We start from the raw sequence: 22,741 nt of genomic DNA on the forward strand, positions 1-22,741 counted from the left end.
GCTGCACGATCAGTTACAGCCATTCTGATAAGATGCCTTTCATCTCGACTGTTAGTGATACGAGGCCTTTAAGATCCAGCACGGCGTTCCGTATTACCCTCCTGAACACACCGATTCCATATTCTGCTAACAGTCATTGGATCTCAACCAACGCGGGCAGCAATGTCGCGATACGATAAACCGCAATCACGATAGGCTACAGTCCGACCTTTATCAAAGGTCTCCTTCCTGTCGGTTAAATTTCGCGTCTGTAGCATCTTCGTGGTGTAGCAATTTTAATGGCCAGTAGTGTAGTTCAGGTGGTGTTTAAGTCTAGGGACTGATGACCTTAGCAGTTTGTTCCCTTAGCAATTCACACACATTTGAACATTTGCTAGTGTTGTGTTACATGGGACCACTGTACACCTTGTAACGCTCTAATAATAAATGTTAGGTAGAATGAATGTCTGAACCGTGGAATGGCCACTGAACTCGAATTACCGTATTGCATGTTGTAACTGCAAGTGGTGTGCCTACTCTGTGTTATTTTTAGCAAAAATTTTATACGAACTGTTTGGACAATGTAGTTCCCAATACCAGTAAAGAAATACAGTGACTACAATGTACATTCAGCTCCTTAAGCACTGAATCATCTGGACCTGTTCAAAACTGATAACTTTGGTCGCTGTGCACATGACAAATAAATTAAATTGTCTTACCTCTAAAGCAGCCACGGAGTAACTCGATATATTCTGGTCTCTCATAAAATAAAATATGAATGCTAGCTACAGGCTCAGCAGTGTGCAATGCTGGCCATATTACTTAAAATACACATGAAATTCTTTTGGCTGATAAACGGGAACATTAAAAAAAATCCAACTTCTTTAAAAAACGTGACCCGGGCACGGTGGGGGTACTGATTGTGGTGAATTACTAACCCTGATTTTTTTAAGCAAAATTATATTGCAAGTTAAGTTTGTCTTTTTAAAAATATCTGACAACTGAAGTTTCATTACTCACAACTGACTCACAAATAATGAGACTTTAACATCAAGTATTGTCTAACCTTCATTAATCCAACATAAATGCAAATCATCAAATTAAATATAGCTCTGACAACAAATTCAAATTGTTCTGATCACTATGGGACTTAACATCTTAGGTCATCAGTCCCCTAGAACTTAGAACTACTTAAACCTAACTAACCTAAGGACATCACACACATCCATGCCCGAGGCAGGATTCGAACCTGCGACGTTAGCAGTCCTGCGGTTCCGGACTCTGTTAACAAATCTTAGAAACATTACAAAGTGAAATATCTAACTAGCCTTTTTATCAAAACCGTTTACGAGCATTCTGGGGTTACTCCACGAATGCAAATTATCAGCCAACTCATCTAACGCGCCGGCAAAAACAGAAATCATAATTATTTAACAGGCTAGAAGCAGTATCCCTGGGTCTGCGGTCTTATACAAATGTGTCCCCGTATACTCCTTCCAACGTCTTGTAGTTGTTGGGAGCAATCTCACTGCCCAGATCAGCGGCAGACCTGATAGCAGAAAAACACCCCTGCCACACAGTAGAAAGACAGCCCCAACCAGCTGCCATCCAGGATGCAGCTAATTGAAAACATGGCCACCTCCCGTCTAACAGCCACAGCCAGGCGGACTGGATTGAAACACTACCCATAGTCATCAAGATGAAAACAGGTTATTGAGTTTTCCTGCAGTGCCCAAAGCCGACTACGTTGTGAATACGTAAGTACCAGACCAATGTGAGCACAGTTCGCGAAATGTGAAGATTTTCTGAATGTGGCGAGCGAGACGAAGCAATCTCACTGCCCTTCTACACACACGCCACTGGTCCGGAACGTCTCATGAAGAAAGTATTCAAGGGTTTCCCGCGTTCGGCAGACCCTGCAGTCCTCAAAGAAGAGATGGAAGAGATGGCACATCACGTCACAGTAAACGCAGAAGCAGTCACCATCCCTCCTGGTTATCGCTGTCAACAACCTGAGCAATAGGAGACTCTGAAGCCATTTTGACTTTACAATAGGAGACTCCTTCAACTGAAGAGGATGGCCACTATCGACGTTCCACCAGCATGGCCACAACCGACGTTCTGAGACCGAAGAGAGAAAAACGCCCATGCTTCCATTGCCAAAGGTTGGGACATGTGGCATCCCACAGCTCTTTCTCTGATACATGTGCAAAATGCACGGACAGGTATCTGGGAGCAAACTGCCTTCTGCCAAAGACGCCCAGACTTACATGCAAGAGTAGAGGGAACGTGAGCTACTGTGGCTGTGAGAATTCTAAGACGATGGTAGCTCGCTAGTGTCAGGAAGCGGTAGAAGAGGGCGTATAAACCTCAGAAAGCGCGGTTGCCATGGAACACGAGAGGAGCAGCGAGTCGACCATCCAAGGGGGGAAACTCGCCGCCATGTAGAAGACACAGAAGTAGGTGGCAGGAACGGAAAGGCTCCTATCTCCGACAGCGCCGACGCTGCACCCAGTCAAACAACAGCAGCCACTGTGACCACGATGATCTGGCTGCTCTCATCGTCTTGCTCTCTGCAGCCCCTGACATTATCTCTCACCTTACTTGACACTGCATAATGTCGCAGAGGTAGTGGAGTGCCCAGGCAGCCAAGCCAACTCCACCGCAGATGGAGCGATGAATCCACTCAAAGCGCCGTCCTAGCAATGAACAGTGGTATCTGGCTTACCATGGGGCTCAACGATATGTCAGTACTGGTACCAGCGAGAAGACATCACCCGAACACCTGAGAGTGACATCGCGATGACACTACAAAAAGCGAAGTTTTACAGCCAGAACAAAGTGATTACAAGAATAGCTCAAGCGTGCTGGTACTCTGCCTTCACGAGGGCGTGATGAATGACACCTGATGAAGACACCTCTGTAGTCAGCAGGGAAGCAGAAACGGTAGAATGGGTTGATCAGGAAAGCTCAGTGACTTCCAGTGTGGCCTAGTCATGGAATGCCAACTTAGTAACAAAGCTTCTAAATCTGCCCAGGTCGACGGCTGGTCATGTAATTGTGACGTGGAAATGAGATGGAACATCCACAGTTAAGGAAAAACCAGATGTTCCAGAAGAGGGAATATGAAGCATTGCAGAAGGTAGTTGCAAAATCGCATGAAATCAACGGAAGTAATAACTCATGAGTTCCAAACGGCTACCAGCTGTCCAAATAGCACAACTGCTGTGTGTCTCTAAGAGGTATGGGGTGGTATGCTCGAGCAGTTTCTGTAGTCAGTGCAAAGCGATGCACGAGATCGCGTAAAGGGCGACACCACTGGACAATGAATGACTACAAACGAATTATTCGGAGTGACGAATCACGCTGTACTGTGGCAATCGAGTGGAACGACTGGGGTTTGTAGGAGGGTTGGAGAACGTTATCTGTCACGTCTAGTGCCAACAGTGAAATACAGATGAGGTCGTATTACTGTATGGGCGTGCTTAGGGTGCGATTCTCTTCTTGTGTTTAACAAAACGCTAAAGGTGGATGGGTATGAAAGCACTGTGTATTGAGTACAGAAGGGGAACAATTTGGAGACGATACGTGTTTGTATTAGTATTACAATACAACCTTTGAGGTAGCAGAATCTATGGGGCAATGATTTGCTGACAATAAGATTCATGAAATGGATTGGCATCAACCCGATGGAATACCTTTGGGATGAGTTAGAATGCCGGCTTGTCTCCAGACCACACCGTCTAACATCACCATCTCCTCTAGTTTCGGCTCTTGAGAAACAATGCCATTCCTCCACAGACTTCAGACACCTCATCGAAAGTTTCACTATCAGAGTTCAAGCCGTCATATAGTCTAAGGGAACCTCATAATAATAATAATAATAATAATAATAATAATAACCACTAACATGCAAACGGATACTTTTTATCATGTAGTGTGTGTTCTGTTAGATACTAGCCTCTCCATTCCACCATGTTATCAGAAAATTGTTTGTACGTTATTCTTTGTCAAAGGATGTCCTACCATGCTGTACTCATCCTGGTTGGAACCCAGACTCAGAACTGAGTGTTAAATTTTGTTTTTTATTGGGCACCTCCTCGTTATGGCGTGAAATGTATCTGATGCATTTTCCAGAGCATAAGAAAAGTATTTTTGTCATAGACTTGTAGCGGCAGAATTTTAATTTTTTACATGTACATGTGCCTGTGTTGCATTCATATTTTTCCTTTCAGATTGTTTTTACTGCAATAACTGTCTTCAGTAACACAGTGTTATTCTTAAAATCTACTTTGTAGTATTTATTACTGACGTTAATAAAACCATCATCCTTTTTGTAGCTATCTTATAATATTTATAACATGACAGTCGTGTTCTCTGTGCATATTTGATTATTTTTCTGCTTACTTCTTAGCTGTTTTTTGAGGAGAGTAGAAGGCTTGCTAACTCGCGAAGAAAGCTTCAAATTTTCCTGCCAGAAAAGAGCGAGCCCAAGTGTTCGACCAGTGATCTGGCGTAACGTGTTGGAGAAGGGACATGGTTCCCCAGGGCACAGCAGTTTGTGGAAGTGAGTTGAGGTAAGCCTGGGTAACAGCCTCTCGCATGTTAAGAGGCGTTCTGTAAGCCAAGAACGGAAAATTTCTGCTGAGTTCCCCTGTATTCATGTAAATAAAGCGAAATAATCGCTGGTCATTTTGAGAATGCTGGGTGTCCTTCCATCAATGTAAAGCTTTTCAAAAAGCTGGAAATAGGTTTAGAGAAGGGCAGTTCCGGGGGCTTTTGGTCCTGCCGCCGAGTGAGATAGACCGTATGACGCTAGGCACAGTCCGACGCAGGTTTACCGAGATTTTATGAGGAAAGAGATCTTTCCGGAGTTCATGCGCAAGCGCAGCTAACATGAAGAGGAAACAGAGACTTGAAGATAGTAAAATTGAAAGATCCCGCTCCAGACTGCAGTCTAAAAGGCTGACAAGAAAGAGTGGTTTTCTACGGTAGGCATATTGGATCTGAGATGTATAACCTTACATATTTAGATAAACTCTACGTTTTTTACCCATAGGATGCTGTTAATGTTTAGGCGCAAAATTTTGTGCCATTTCGTTTGGTGCGTCATTTTCTTATTTAGTCTTGTGCTGGTTATTATTTTTGTACATGTACGTTGTTTTGTGGTTTAACGAGCTGAGTTAGTAATTCGTTTCTGTGCACCTCGAAATGATTTGCGTTCCATTGATCAGCTAGAAAATTATAATCACCGACAAACTGTTGGTATAAACCGGTACCGGTGATAACAGCGTCACCTAGCGAGGAATGACTACTGTGCAGACACACGCACGGTGCATGCAGTATCAGTGAGCGTGCTGTCCGTGCATAGAATGGGGAACGCGCGCGATACATCTGAGTTTGACCGAGGACAGATTGCGATGGCTCATAGGCTAGGCACGAGCATTTCAGAAACTGAGCAACTTGTATACTGTGATGAGTGTCTTCAACATATGGTGAAACCAAGATAAAAGCCACGTTCAGATGTCGGGGTGGCCACAACTCATTACAGATATCATTCCTTAAAAGGTAGACATACCGGCTATTATGTAGGTGGCGATAATATTCTGGCTGATTCGTGTATGCATAGTAGAGGATACAGAATATTTCAGTTCACATTCGCAAGGGGTAACAATCCTTAATTTCATGAGTGTAAAATGGGCTATACCATTGTTCAAGATAAAGATGTGCAGCTGCAACCACCAACAACCGTCGGCGAGTTCCGTCGAGAAATCCTTTTTATTTTTTGTAATATAACTTACTAGTTTCTTTTTACTAGACAGTTGCAGTGGAGAACGTTATCTGTGAACAAAATAAAGATACAAGAAGTGTAAGTAATTGTTTCTTTGTAGTTGACGCAGTTCCATACTCAGTTAAAAACTCATAGGAATTGAAAGCACGATCAAAATGTGTTATTGAGATCAGTTACAAATACAAAAACTAGCTGAGTAAAGTTACAAATATTACATAAAAACAGATGAGCTGGAGATAGACATGCCGGCAGCTTCATCCACTGGTAGAAAAGAGACGATTTCCTCTTTCGCTCTCCTAGCACAACCCAGTTTCACGACCATAACCTCGCAATAAACCTCAAAGGCATGCTGATAGCACGGGACTGTCAGTGGACTTGTAGAACTAGACGAACGCCTTGTCGTCAAACTCCGTCAGCCAGAAGACTTTCTGCTACAAAAGCGACCGTCCCTTCTACATATTTTCTGGCTACACAAAGAAGCTGCATGATGGATCACCCCTGTCAACACACGAACACGCAATTTATTTCCATGTACAACCTAATTAATTGTTTTTTGTGACCTTGACCACCACAACAACTGAATAGAAACACATACTCAATAGTTTTCAAATGGTAACGCAAGACATATTCCACATTTTGCTGAAGCAGTAAATGCTTATGCCTAAAACTGCTCATAGTACAGTAATTAATTAAATAATATGGCCAAATGAGGCAGCAACAATTTTGATTTGTGCTTATTTCTATTATTTTCTGAATCTTTTTTGCATAAAAACTACTTTGTCATGTAACACTATTTCCTTTTAGGTTTAGTTACATTATTTAATGGATTCTTAAGAACCGTTACGTTTATAACATGTACGTAACAGAATTATTTCGGAAAGTAGCATCTTTTATATGACTTTCCTTGCGGAACAACATTACTACAATTGCGGAACAACATTACTACAATTGCGTGAAGAAATTTAGTATTGAATTCCACAAACGTTTCTTGTTGAAAATAACATTCATATACCGTATCGATGAAAATTGCTTACAGATTTTTAACAATACTTCTCAAATATGAAATTTGACTAATACGTAAAGAATAATAGAATTAAGTTTCACTTCATTTATATTTTGAGAAATATATTTATCTCTAAAATAACTACATATAGCACACACAATTGCTGTGACACAAAACCTTGCTTATGGAAGATCTTAAATATTTCTGACACATTTACATGTATTCGTTTGAAATACCATAGCTTCTGCAGGTGGAAAACTGTTAGGGTTTTCTTTCTTTGATGTTTAGGGTCTGGTTGAACAAGACAGTGATTAGTCTCAGGTTTCCTCAGAGCACAGCAGTTTGTGGAATTTGGTTGCAGTAAGTCCCTGCTCCACGCTTTGTTGGAAAATGTTAATCTCTCCATTGAAGGCAATCAGTCGCTTAGCCTTTGAGATTTCATAGTGTATCTCTCGGCCAGATGAATTACACAGATCTGAGAATGTGCCACTGTGGCTCTGCTCGGCCACCACAAGAAAATTCGTAGTCTTTCACACCAGATTTTGTTCCCCTTTGTGTACTACCTACCACTGTGCATCGACACCTTCCAATTGTGCTACCCATCCTAACGCCCAATAAGACTTTCATCCCAACTAATCCATCTACGATCAACTTCTTTACCGTGCCCACCTTCTCTCCCTTCAACGAAATAAACCAAGAAGCGTCCTTCTTTTCCCCTGATATCCAAAAACTCCTGACCAAGTATGGCCATCTGCATTGCTCATCAAACTACAAACCTATACAGTAACAGTCAACTATGTCAATCTTGTAACATCCTACATATGTCAGAATGAATCACACGTGGTATCATATGTTTCACACATTGCACATGTGCTTCAAAGCACTGTCATATTCCCCCTCCTTTACAACCTGTAAACACGCATTCCCAAACGAAAATCCCTCACCTAACTCCTGCATTATGCTGACAACACCACCTACCTAACCACTCACCACACTCTTCAACTCTCCCATGCCTCACAACGCTTCAGTCCCCTGGTAAAGTGGAAACTTCAAGTAAATCCACAGAAAAGCCAAGCCACCATATTTGGTCCCACCACTTGCCGTTTCTGTTGTCTAGATTTCCATTCTCCATCTATAAACAACCAAACCCTTTGTCACACATTTAAGTATTTAGGGCTAACCCTCAACAGAAAACTGACATCGACTGTAAATCTCCTTCCCATATAACACAATCCCTAACACCGACTAAGATGAAAGTACCAACAGGCTGCACTTTACTTCTACCATTATGCTCACCTGTAAACCCGTCACACATCTTATCCTCACCTGTACCAAAGTTGCCTGCGTTTTGCAACAGTGCCTAATGGTTACAGCTGTGTACTTGCTCTTATAAACAGCAGTCCATACGGGCAAACCAGTTGCGTCTTTAGCTGTGGTTACTTGTACTTCAGGAACTAGCACTTTTAACGATTCTGTTTAAAAAGAATAGCTTGATGTATTCATAGAGTCGAACAGCGGAAGTTTGCTTATTTAACCCGCATCTAACTCGCTGCAAATAATAACCTGCAGCTGTGATTCTGCAATCAAATAGTCTATGCAATGGATAGAATTGCAAGTTAATAAAATACACAAAAACACAAAATAAAAATAAGTGAATAATTTAATAACAAGGCTTCTTTTACAACGTCTGTAATTGATGTAGACGACAGAGAATTATGTTGAATAATGTTTATGAGCCGTGCGTGGCTCATGTTCCCGCCATCATCTATTTTACACCCTGTTTTTAACGTATTTCCACCTGACTACACCTATATCTACATGATTACTCTGCAATTCACATTTAAGTGCTTGGCACAACGTTAATTTAAATTACTGGTGTCACTGAGTTGCTGCTTTGCCTGACCGTGAGCGGCACTAGCAGCGCGTATCAATATATCCCCTCTCGTAGTATCTTTGCTCGACTGCTATTACTTCCCGGCCGTTGTCTGTCGTAAGCGAGTTCGGGTCGCGGGATCGGGCTGCCAGTCAGTATGAACGCGCCTGTAGCGTAGTCCGGACCTGCCAGACGGGGAGCTGCAATGCGGCACTAGTGCACTCGGGTTGGAGCTGTGAGGTCTGCGTCGACGTGGCTTACCCGATCATTGCCGCCACGCATCACTTGAGCCGGGCCAGTCTTATTGGATCGTCGGTCGGTCGTTCCAGCGGACGACGCGTTTTGACTCGCCGATCATTCATGAGATGAGTCGGCTTTGTGTGTGTACATCGACTCCCGATTTGTCTTCATGCGTGCTTAGTTACTGTTTTGTATCGTTCAGGTCTTCCTGCAAATGTTTGTCAGGTTGTGTGTTTAGTTGGCGTTATTTCCACTGCCGACTATTTTAGATGTTGGCGGAATTCTGAGGGTAGTCGGTCGGTTTGTGCGGACCAGGGAGGATATCTCCGTGCGTCGCTGTCGGCTCGGTCCCCTAGCGGTCCCTGTGCAGTGTCAAAGCGTGTGCGGAGCTGTCCGATAGCAACGAGCTTCGTGGCCCACCGACTCAGGACGTCAAAGTTGAGTGGTGTCTTAAGAACCCAAACCACGTCCGTTCATGTTGTGTCGTTCGTTTCGGTATTTCGCTGTTGGAGAGCTTTTCCTGTGAGCAACACCGAGTGGATGTAGTGGTGAAATCGAGCCGCCGTGCGGTGGAATTAACTATGTAGGTTCACTACAATTCAAGTGCACCAGCGGAATTTTCTGCCTTGTGGCCGTTACTGTTCTGGTTACTTGCCCTGGCCACTGACGTAAATTCAGGCAGTGTTCTTTTTGGTGGAGTTAACTATATTACCTTATTTCAAATTCAAGTGTCCCAGCGGAATTGTCTGCCTTGTGCCCGTTAGTGTTCCGCTTACATGCCCTGGCCACTAACGCAATTTCAGGCAGTGTCCTCTCCTCACCCGTTGTGGCTGTCCAACATGGTGTGTAGTTTTGACAGCTTAATACATACTTCACTGTGGATAATCACGTCAGTAACAGTTTGGTCTTTGAGTTTTCATGTACCGATTGGTGGCTAGCAAGTCGTTTGGTCGGTCGGTCCTTGACTGTCTCTTGCTTTGGATATCAACGTATGAAGTGTAGTTGGGCCCACCACCTGTCTCACCAAAGTGAACGTTAATGTTCCGAGGGCAGCCACGCCCCCTCCCCCCCCCCCCCATGGGGGTGTCTGAGTGCCGTTGTCTATACTGTCCCTTTCATCGGTGTTTAATGGTTTGTTCGTAATCTCTTACAGCCAATGCTTAAAAAAAAAATTCTGGCAAGTGGATATTTTGCTGGAAGTTACTGTTGTTGTGCTATCTTTTCATTTAGTGTGTGGTCAGCCACTTAAAACTTGAATATTTTAGGTATTTTTGAATTTTTGGAAAACGAACTGTGGGCCTTCAGCCGCTTAAAGCCGTATTCTTAAAATTTCCCCTTAAGTGAAAACACTGTGGCCTTCTGCCTTAAAAGATTATGGTAACATATTTTAAAATTTTGAAATTTAATTGTTAATTGTTGGCTGTAGCTGTTTGTATTGCACCTAGTTTATGTTTGATATATCCACTTTTTCCTATATATATATATGACTTCTGATATTAAGTCCCATAGTGCTCAGAGCCATTTTTTTTTAAATTGCTATGGGACTTAACTGCTGTGGTCATCAGTCCCCTAGAACTTAGAACTACTTAAACCCAACCTAAGGACATCACACACATCCATGCCCGAGGCAGGATTCGGATTCGAACCTGCAACCGTAGCGGTCGCATGGCTCCGGACTGTAGCGCCTAGAACCGCTCGGCCACTCTGGCTGGCCCTGCGGGTTTAGCGAGTGTTTCAGTTTAGTCAAGAAAAGACATCTGAAATAAACGGGAAGTGGTCCTATGATATTCAGTTGAAATATAGACAGAAAATATCCTCATCAAATGCAGTAAAGTTACGTTGACAGCGTTATGAGAATGGTGGCAAAATCCCCAAATTAAATACTACTTAGAGTTAAGTGAAAGTAAACACCACCTCGTGATTACAATACATGAAATATTCACCAGCTCAAAACAATTCAGCGTTCAACATGATGACTGACAAATTAACACACGCGATACAAAGAATAGTAACTCACACTCCACCTATCCTCAGTTCCACAATATGAGTGGAAAAAGTTAATAGTCCCGCTCTGAAGCATATTCAGCCGGCTCGAAATATAAAGTCTTTTCAGAAGTATGGTAGTGGCCGTTAACTGTCCAGAACCAATCGCCTCCATGATAAAATACTACTCGTTACCAAAGGCAGGTTTGCCTACTTCCAGAACTTATGTAAAAGTCCAGAATCGCTCTCTTGAAATCGTCGCCCAAACAGTCTCAGTCTCCACTTGACTCCTGTAGGGTTCCGCTACTATCTGCTTCTGTATTGGCTGGCTGAGGACCATCCAGTCCAACACATCGTTCGTAAGTTCTATAGACGTCATTTGACTCAATTTGACCACTCTCCAGACTGAACTAATACAGTACAATAATATTTAAATAAAAGGTGTGTTATATACATTCGCTTACACTCACACCATTTACAATAAATAAAAATAAAGGTCTGTCCATAAACAAAGAAGCCAGCTGTCTTGCATTCACGATAAATGAAAACAGGTTGTCATTAATATTGTTTATCCAATTATTTAGCCCTGCTTATCAGAAGCGTCTTTTGGTATTGACCAAGGTGGTGTCAGCTAACACAAGCTATGACCATTTATTAAATTCCCATAATCTTGTATTATCAGTTGTAGTTAGCATTTAAGTAGACTTAATGATAAAATAGTATGTTAATCAATAAGTAAATACACACGGATGACAAAATATGAGGTATTCATGCGGTATTCATTTCGTGTGTAATTGTGGAGGATAATATGTTCTGAAAACATTTGCCCAATGAAAAGATGTAAAAAACGTATAAATTAAGAAATAAAATAGATACAGATATGTAGCTTTCACAAACGGTAGTTAGAGTGCAATGCTGTCATCTGAGATATCGTTTATTGAAATCGCATTAAACGCTAAAAGTTGTTTATTCAGAGGTTCATTATGTAAATGTTTGTTCACTGTAAAATAATAACTTCTGTTCTTTTAAACACATTGACAATCTTGTTGTGTCATTGGATGTCCCTCGTTTCTATGGGATCGCTGATGTATTTAGACTTGTTTTAATATTTGACTGTCAGTTACTGTAGATTCTTAAAGAATTACGAAACAATCTTTCAGCTTGTCTGACACCCTGTAATTTCTTGTAGGATTTCCTGCACAAAGGTTGTGGCAGCAATAGCTGTCAAAATTTAATGTACTGAGATTTTCCCCATTTCTGGCTATGCTACTCGTTTCTGCAATTGGATGGTCGGAATAGGTCACCTAGCCAAGCTGGCTGGGCCCTAGCGTACGGCTGTGCAACAGATCCAACTTCTCTTGTACCAATTCTGGGAAGCCGAATCGCTCTCCTTCATACGTGTTGCGTTACAACCTCAGTGTCCCCAAAATTTTACAAAACCCTTCAAACCCTTCCCCAACCTGCTTCCTATTCCATCTCATCCACTCCCCACACCACCGTCTCTTGCATCTTCGGGTGCAATACCTTAATCGCAAAACCCTGTCTTGGCATCCAATACATCACCCCGTAACCACCAATCTAGGTATTCCGCAGTGCCACTGCATCACTATTCCACTCTCCATGCCCTTTCTTACCTTAACCATTCTGTCGTAACTGAGACCAGCTACTACTCCCCAATGACAAAATTCGTCCCCCGATTTACCCTTCTTTCCAACCTTTGTCACAATGCTCCACATCACACCAAACCTCCCCTTCTTTTTTATTTCCCCTATCCACCATCTTCTTTACTTTTATCCCTACTTGCCGTTCCACAGTGCCTCATAGTCATATTTATGAATCCACATTCATTATGACCATAATCATTTTCTTGCATCACCAGTATCTTGATTACACTTGACCATCAGTCCAATTTTCATAAGTGATTATGATATAACAGTAACGTAAAATCATGCAAATAAAGTTTTAAAAAATCATCAGTATTGTTCTTCAAAGTGCTATTTATAAAGTGCTATTTTTAAAACTCCATTTACTGTCACAGATTTGTGTGTAAGACTAGTGAATATTTGTTTATCAATGTATTTCTTTAATTATTATTTATTTTCATCCACATTCATACACTTTAAAACATTTTTTCTATCTGATTGAGACTGATTTTGTCCGTTGCCAGCTCACCTCCTTATGGGGAACTGAAATAACAACAAAGAAAAAAATCGCTTTAATCATCTGATGTACTTGTACGACACGCTGCCTCAGTGTTGTTCAAATGGTTCAAATGGCTCTGAGCACTATGGGACTTAACATCTGTGGTCATCAGTCCCCTAGAACTTAGAACTACTTTAACATAACTAACCTAAGGGCATCACACACATCGATGCCCCAGACAGGATTCGAACCTGCGACCGTATCAGTCTCGCGGTTCCGAACCGAGCGCCTAGAACCGCTAGACCACCGCGGCCGGCTCCTCAGTGTTGTGCAAGTGTGAATATTGTCATAACTGATCGAAATTAATAAACTGGTACAAGTATCTTCCATCATCACTGTGGATTTCTGATGCGACTTTCTAGCAACTCAGCAACTGTGAATGTCACAACCAATCGAAATTAATAAAATTGTACACGTATCTTCCATAATCACCGTGGATTTTTGATGCGACTTTCTAGCAACTCGAAATCTACTTCAGACACAACGAACAAAAATTTTAGTACTTAAGTCTTATTAATATATCATAAATTAATTCACACTAATGAGCATAAGTTTTATGCCTACTGATAAAAAAGATGGTTCAAATGGCTCTGAGCACTATGGGACTTAACATCTTAGGTCATCAGTCCCCTAGCACTTAGAACTACTTAAACCTAACTAACCTAAGAACATCACATACATCCATACCCGAGGCAGGATTCGAACCTGCGACCGTAGCAGTCGCGCGGTTCCGGACTAAAGCACCTAGAACCGCTCGGCCACAACGGCCACTGCGCCGGTACTTGACATCTTTGTAAGTATGTAGGCGTACTGGAGGAAAGACAATGGAGGACTCACACTTACTACGATATGGCCCATAAACGGGGAAATCAACTGACATAAGCGACATCGGCAAAGGGCAAACTGTTACGGCCCAGTGCTTGGAAAACAACTCTTCGGGATCAGCAGTCGTAACCATCAGTGGAAAGTGGCTGATTTACCGTGAAACCCCAACCAGACGACAAGGTATTGAGCATTCACGTCTCATCACAGAACGTTGAAAATGGAGGCTTGGCCACATTGTTGAGAAAAATGGCGGCGATCTGTGGCAGATCCGTCGACTAGAGACGGGCAAACTCGTTCATCCTTGGGAACTAGTTCACTGGTGATCGCCCCTTTTTGGGAACCGTTCATTTTTACTCGTTCACCGTTCATTTGTGGATGGTATATGGTTGTTATAAAGACTGAAAATTAGTACCATAGGTGAATGAAGATGGAAGGCGCCAAGAGGGGACACTTGCCTCCCCCCTGCAGTTCTGAGTTTTTATTCATTACAGAATTCTCACAAACATGTAGAAGAAATTTTCGTGATTCTGCAAAACCTCTCGTTTAGCAAACTGTAGCGTTATGTGGCTGATCGCAGTGAAATTACATAAGGTGGCGCACGAGACACCAGCCCCGAGTACAGACGGCTCGCCAATTACGCACGATTTGATGATGATCTGGTTTGACTGGTGCTCAACTGCACAGTCATCAGCGCCCGTACAAAGCCCCAATTTGTACATAGTCCAATTTTTTAACACGGGCCAGTCTTGCCGCTGTCACGAATGATGATGATGATGATGATGATGATGAAATGATAAGGACAACACAAATACCCAGTGCCCGAGAAGAGAAATTCCCCAACCCGTCCGGGAACCGAACGCGGGACCCCGTGATCCAGAGGCAGGAACGCTAGCCACTAGTCCACGAGCTGCGGACGCACGATTTGTGACAGCTACGAGCAAAATAGATAAACATGTAATAATTAGGCAGTAAAGAAATAACAATTAAGCTAATACAAACAACAACTTCGAAACACAAGATGACGATTGGAGGGGGACAATGAGCAGTCTAGTACTCGGGGCCGATTTTTCGTGCGCCGCCCTGTACCACTGAAATAATATTGTAGAAGTTATCATATTCACTTTACAGATTGTGACACTGGACACACTATTATGGAGCTCGGGCTTCATTCGGTTGTAAGTCGGCCTGTCTTTCAATGAACATGCTGTTTTACCTTGGATCAAAAAAAGACGGAAAATGTGTGTGCCATGCAGACTTCCTTAGCGTGTGTGATAACAAAAGAACTTGCCTTTTTGTAAATATGTCTTCTGCTGTTAATCAAAATAGTGAAGTAAACTGAAATGTCCTTTTGTTACCTGAAAATATGTATGTATTACATATCAAGTAATTTTCATGTAATTTACTAATTATAAAATACATTTTTAATACTGGTCGTGGACGATCAATTGAATAGGAAAAGAAACAGAAGTCCACAGTTCGAAAAATGTTACAAAGAGACCTAGAATGGGCGTGCGCAGCGAACGAAACGAACAACACTTCGGGTACTGAACTAACTAGTAGCAGTCAGCAGTGGATCTGCGACCAGTGTCCACGCGAAGGAGGGCGAGTCCAGCCGAGGGAGACCGAGACCGAGACCGAGATAGATGTGTATGAGACCGAGGCTGGAACGAGGCGTGCCGCTGCGGGAACGAGACCGACCGTTTCCCGTTCCTGGGAACTGTTGGTAGAAAGCCACGACCGGAGTGAACTATGAAAGACCGTTCATTAGAGTTCGTTCCTCGTTCTTTCCGTTCATCTTGGTGAACTGTTCCTTTCGACCCGTTAGTTCGCGAACGACCCATCTCTAGTGTCAACACAGTACAGTGCGGCTGCAAGCTATAACACGACAAGTCATATCGGCGTATTAGTTGAGTTGATCGAGCGCCACGTTTGAATCCTTCCGCTCGGCCAGCATGGGACGGCTTCGGCGCTCTCTCCGGTCGGCGGTTAGGTGTGCGTCGTGTTCAGCACCTCGCTGCCGCTGAACGGGACGTGAAACACGTGTGGGGTTTTCAGCGAGGTCGTATCGTCAGAGACCACCGGCCGTTCGAAAGTTTCAATTGCTTTGTAATCAACTGCACACGTACAGCACAAATCATACCACGTACAGGGACAACACGCGGTGTCATATGGAAGACGGTTTAATTACACATCTATTGATACAAAGGTATTGTCTGAGTGTTTTATATAAAAGAGGTTACAGAGACAAAGACATTTAATCATAACATATGCACTTCATAACTTTGATGTAGTCACCCCACAAAAGAGACTGAGCATTCAAATTGTTGCTTTTGGTGAGATGTGTCAACTGGGATTATCATACAGAGTGCCAATTATTGAACTATATGAAAAAACTTTAATTAGTTACTAACTACGGCCTTCCCACACTTTTTTCGACATCTAAACGTCGCTACAGATATTCGGACATATGTCATGTTATGTTCGATATGTCTGCCACCATTGGCGATGAAGTGGAGCAGACGAATAACGAAATTTTGCATGACCCTCTGAAGTGTCGAAACATCGATGCTGCCGATGAACTTCTGCTTGGCTGTTGTGAGCTCAGAAATAATGTTGGGTTTATTGCTGTACATCTTGACTTTAATACAGCCCCACAAAAAGGAGTCGCATGTGTTCAGATCCGGAGGATATGGCGGCCAGTCGAGGCCCATGCCAGTGGCATCTAAGCACCCCAGAGCCAGAATGCGGTCGCCAAAGTGGTTCTCCAAGACATCAAACACTCCAGCTTTGATGAGGTCGAGCTCCATCTTGCGTGAACCACATTTGGTCGAAATCAGGGTCACTCTGGATAATGGAAATGAAACTATCTTCCAAAATCTTCACATACCGTTCGACAGTCACAATGCCGTCAAGGAATATCGCACCAGTTATTCCGTGACTGGACATTGCACTCCACTCAATCACCCATTGAGGGTGAAGAGACTCCTACATTGCGAAATGCGGATTCTCACTCCCCCAAATGCGCCAGTTTCTCTTACTGACGAACCTATCCAAATGAAAGTGGGCATCGTCGCTAAACCAAACCAAACTCACATCAAAGTCCTGCTCGGCAATTCCGCGGACAATACTTCTGGCTCAACAGAAATGCTATTCCATGGGCCTGGGTCTTAATGGCTAATGGGTTTGAATGTTGTATGGGAAGATATGCAGGTCTTCAACAACAGTTTGTCGCACTGTCTCCTGGTTGATATTCACCAGCTGTGCAGCTCGTCTGATCGATTTCCTGGAGCTGATTTGAAACACTGCACATGTCTTCTCTATGTTTTCAGGCATTTTCACCCTTTTTGGACGATCGACACTGCCAACACAGTCATCAAGAACACTACCAGTTCTGACAAACTTGCGCATGAAGTTCTTGATTGTTAGCACACTTGGACCGGTTGTCTTCAGCTTGAACTGGGTCGCAAACTTTCTTTGAGACGCAGTTGGTCTCACAAGCGCTATACGCTCTGGCACGCTGTTCCGTGACATTGTCACATGCAAATGGCAGACAACAATTCGTGTGTGCATATGCATACTAGTTCCCATCATGCCCCACGGCCAATCGTGCAGCTTGATCGTCCTAACGTAAAATCTTCAGAAGTCATGACGTTTTGATTTCATATACACTCCTGGAAATTGAAATAAGAACACCGTGAATTCATTGTCCCAGGAAGAGGAAACTTTATTGACACATTCCTGGGGTCAGATACATCACATGATCACACTGACAGAACCACAGGCACATAGATACAGGCTACAGAGCATGCACAATGTCGGCACTAGTACAGTGTATATCCACCTTTTGCAGCAATGCAGGCTGCTATTCTCCCATGGAGACGATCGTAGAGATGCTGGATGTAGTCCTGTGGAACGGCTTGCCATGCCATTTCCACCTGGCGCCTCAGTTGGACCAGCGTTCGTGCTGGACGTGCAGACCGCGTGAGACGACGCTTCATCCAGTCCCAAACATGCTCAATGGGGGACAGATCCGGAGATCTTGCTGGCCAGGGTAGTTGACTTACACCTTCTAGAGCACGTTGGGTGGCACGGGATACATGCGGACGTGCATTGTCCTGTTGGAACAGCAAGTTCCCTTGCCGGTCTAGGAATGGTAGAACGATGGGTTCGATGACGGTTTAGATGTACCGTGCACTATTCAGTGTCCCCTCGACGATCACCAGTGGTGTACGGCCAGTGTAGGAGATCGCTCCCCACACCATGATGCCGGGTGTTGGCCCTGTGTGCCTCAGTCGTATGCAGTCCTGATTGTGGCGCTCACCTGCACGGCGCCAAACACGCATACGACCATCATTGGCACCAAGGCAGAAGCGACTCTCATCGCTGAAGACGACACGTCTCCATTCGTCCCTCCATTCACGCCTGTCGCGACACCACTGGAGGCGGGCTGCACGATATTGGGGCGTGAGCGGAAGACGGCCTAACGGTGTGCGGGACCGTAGCCCAGCTTCATGGAGACGGTTGCGAATGGTCCTCGCCGATACGCCAGGAGCAACAGTGTCCCTAATTTGCTGGGAAGTGGCGGTGCGGTCCCCTACGGCACTGCGTAGGATCCTACGGTCTTGGCGTGCATCCGTGCGTCGCTGCGGTCCGGTCCCAGGTCGACGGGCACGTGCACCTTCCGCCGACCACTGGCGACAACATCGATGTACTGTGGAGACCTCACGCCCCACGTGTTGAGCAATTCGGCGGTACGTCCACCCGGCCTCCCGCATGCCCACTATACGCCCTCGCTCAAAGTCCGTCAATTGCACATACGGTTCACGTCCACGCTGTCGCGGCATGCTACCAGTGTTAAAGACTGCGATGGAGCTCCGTATGCCACGGCAAACTGGCTGACACTGACGGCGGCGGTGCACAAATGCTGCGCAGCTAGCGCCATTCGACGGCCAACACCGCGGTTCCTGGTGTGTCCGCTGTGCCGTGCGTGTGATCATTGCTTGTACAGCCCTCTCGCAGTGTCCGGAGCAAGTATGGTGGGTCTGACACACCGGTGTCAATGTGTTCTTTTTTCCATTTCCAGGAGTGTAGTTGAATAACAGTCATTCTTTACCATCCATAATTCTAATAATTAAGATGAGGGAACCAAATTAATTTCGCAGGTTCGAATCCTGCCTCGGGGATGGATGTCTGTGATGTCCTTAGGTTAGTTAGACTTAAGTAGTTCTAAGTTCTAGGGGACTGATGACCACAGATGTGAAGTCCCATAGTGCTCAGAGCCATTTGAACCAAATTAATAAAATTCAACATTACTTGTATACGAAGACAGAGACACTAACAGCATGGAGTATGTGTTGGTATTGGATACTGGTAACTACACACACTATTTATATTGCAAGATATTATTTTACTGGCCATTTATCTTGTTTATGTTACATTGTTATAGTTTTTGCCCATAGCTCGAATTTCAGCAAACGTATGCTAATTCTGATTACAGCAATCAAAATAGTAGACAAAATCTGATGAAAATAATTTACCATTTCTTATAATAATGATGCCAAGAACATAAAACAAATTCGCCGCTCAAACCTTGAATTGTGAATAAATAAACTCTCAATGTACGGGAAGATTGCTGCACATAGAAATTATTATGGAACATGTTTCTGAAGTAGAATTTTTGTGCGTAGTTAATTCTGCAACCGGAATGTCAATTAATCTTATGTATAAAACGTTGTAAATTTTGTATATAAGGGCCCTGTATAACATAACCGGTTGCACTTTTCGCGGGTGGGAAACACTGAGAGTTATGGAACGGGATTGTTTTTGGAGAGGGTGACCGACACTTTAATAGTTTTGTTCGTCTGCCTGTTCGGTCGGCGTTTGGCGGTCAGTCTGTCAGTGTCTGGGCGTGTTTAAGGGAGTCCTGCCTTTTGAGGTGTGTCGTCTGTATTTGTGACACAGTCGTAGGACTGTCTGGCTGAGTTTGGCAGCTGAAAACGTTTCCAGTGTGCCACAGCAGTTAGCGAAAACGTTATTTGAATTTCATATTCAACCTATATACAGGGCAATTAATCGTGGCGTCTGTTAGCTAGCCTTGAGTGAGGATACCTCATTTGTAATTTACAGCTGTGAATACAGGCGTGTTTTTCCAGCTAGTTCATATTTAATAAATTCACGGTACGTTGTTATCCACCACTGGGGGCTCGAGACATCCCAATCTTTTCTGCTTAATAACTTGTGTCGACCACCAGAGAACCATAACGTGTTGATTGGACAATAAATTTGATTTGTGAAAACTTAAAACACTTATAAATGAAATGTCGTGTGTCTAGGACCTCCCGTCGGGTAGACGCCGCCGTAGCTGAGTGGACAGCGCACTGACGTGTCATGCCGGGGAAGCTCGGGTTCGATTCCTCGCTAGGTTGGAGATTTTCTCCGCTCACGGACTGGGTGCTTGTGCCGTCTTCATCATCACGCGCAAGTCACCCGAAGTGGCGTCACCTCAAAAGACTTGCACCAGACGATCGGGTCTACCCGCCGGGAGGCCCTCGCCACACGACATTTCATTTTTTCATCACTTATTGCTGCATTAGTGATTTAAAAACTGGACCTATGTTTCAAACTAGCAGTTAGTGGAATTATTATCAGCTATCATGATCAAAGTACAGCTTTAGTTTTAAATTAAAGTGACGCATTTTAGTTACAAAATAATTGCCCTAGGTGAACAGAAAAAGAGTCCCATTTATTTTGCCTTCATCGCGTCGTAAGGCACAAATGTTAAGCAACTCACCATTCAGCACACATGTTACCTTAATGATCCGTCATCGAGATGATCCGTGGATTAATGGAAACGTGTGATTGGGTTGGATGAATCATGTTTCTCGTTACAACTGGTCGATGGTCGTGTCCGGATATGCCGTCACCCAGGCGAAAGATGACATGTTCGACAAGGATACAGGCCGGTCGGGGCAGTATGTGGACTTGTGATAGTTACCTAACACACGATGACAGCTTTGGACTATGTGCCCATTATTTTGTTTCACCTCAATCCTTACATGATTCATGACTTCCCCAACGGTGATCGCATCTGCCAGCACGATAACTGTGGGTGTCAGATTGAAAGAATTGTGCTGTAATTGATGGCGAACTACTCTGATGCTTTGGACACCAAATTCAACTGATATGAAGGCGATATAACACATGGGTCGCCAATGGGCACCAACTGCGTGCACCTCCAAAGTAACAGTCGATATTTAAGGAAATTGCGTGATCTGTTCATAGATATGATTATAATTAAAATGCAGCTACTCACAGATGTCCAGTGTGGGCCGTAATTATCGTATGGCAGAAAAACTTGGTAGATATGCTAATGTGTTAATGCGGACCCTTTATGCTCGGAAAGAAATTAGTTCAAATTGTGGCCACTAGATGCAAATCTGGCGCTGTACACTGTTTGTACGATGATATGACATACACGCTGTCATATGACAAGCCGTAACGTAAGTGGACAGTATGACTACTGAGAAGAAAGACCGTGCGCTGTTAGTGAAGCTGGTTTATGTGAATGGCAGCAATTACAGTGATGCAGTGATATAGTATCACAGACTGACAGCTGCTTATTAGCCCTGAAACTAGGTAGACGTACGTCCACGAAGCTCTCACTAAGATGAGTGATTAATATTGAAATAGGAGCTAATTTAGTTAATATTACGTTTTAGGCGAGTGCATTTACTTCTTCTCTAGGTCGTCTATTGAAGGTTTCATTTTTCTGAGCATATTTAGATCGAAAAGAAAGTATTTCTTAAGGCCGGTAGTCGTTAGTTTTTAGGATATTTTAAGTAACTTTGAAAGTAACTTGATAAGTTTGTTTAGATTAGTGTGTAGTTACGTATTAGCACAGGTTAAAAGATTTCAATGCTCTTGTGCCAAGTTATTCTGTGCTTTTGTGTAAATTTTTCTGTCAAACTGTGTGTTACAAATGTGGTGGTTGCCGTAGAAATCTGAAGGAGAGGGTGTTCTGTGAAGACTGTAGGTTACGGTATCATTAGTGCGAAAGTAGCGACGAGGAAGCAAGAGTAGATAATGAGACTCTTCCGTGGCAATTTAGGTTATGTAGAAAGGACAGAAAACTCGCTGAACAAGAGGCAAAAATTTGTGCCCTTAAGGCTGAATTAGAAAACGAGAAATTGGAATTATCTAGGCTAAGGGAGGAAAAATAGACTGGGCGCTGGGAAAACGATGCAAGCAAAGGGCGAAAAAGGGAAACTGTTGGAATAATTTTCGAAATTCAGTTAGTAAATCAATTTGGCTTGCTATCTGAAGTTGTGGAAAAAGGGCTTCATCCAGATTTAGTTAAATGTAGGTTGAAGCGGAATATTAGTTAAACATAGAAAGGTCGGTATCAAATCAGAATGGGAAAAGAAGAATTCTGCTTCTAGGTAACAGTCATGGGAGGGTGTAGGCCAGCAGTCTCAGAAGAAATTAGGTGCAGGGGACCAGGTCACAAGTTTTGTGAACTGCTAGCCTTAGTCAGGTAACAGAAAACTTAGGTCAGTTATTCTGGGACTTTGAAAGGAAGATCAGATAATTATTGTTGGGGGAGCAGGAAACAGCCTGACTATGAATACAAGATATAGTATTAGGAGTTACCTCGATCAACTAGGAGCAGAAACTGAGCACACAAATGTAGGGATTTGTGGAGGTCTTTCAGCGCCATGATCGGCTCTGGGTAAACAATGCTGTAAGGCATGCTATCACTAAGCTGAACAGGCTGCTCCAGACACAGGTAAAATCTCACGTAAGTGTTGTTCCAGTTGAAGCCATTGGTAGGTGGGATACACTATAT

This window comes from Schistocerca cancellata, chromosome 2 (assembly GCF_023864275.1).
Source record: "Schistocerca cancellata isolate TAMUIC-IGC-003103 chromosome 2, iqSchCanc2.1, whole genome shotgun sequence".
Lineage (NCBI taxonomy): Eukaryota > Metazoa > Arthropoda > Insecta > Orthoptera > Acrididae > Schistocerca > Schistocerca cancellata.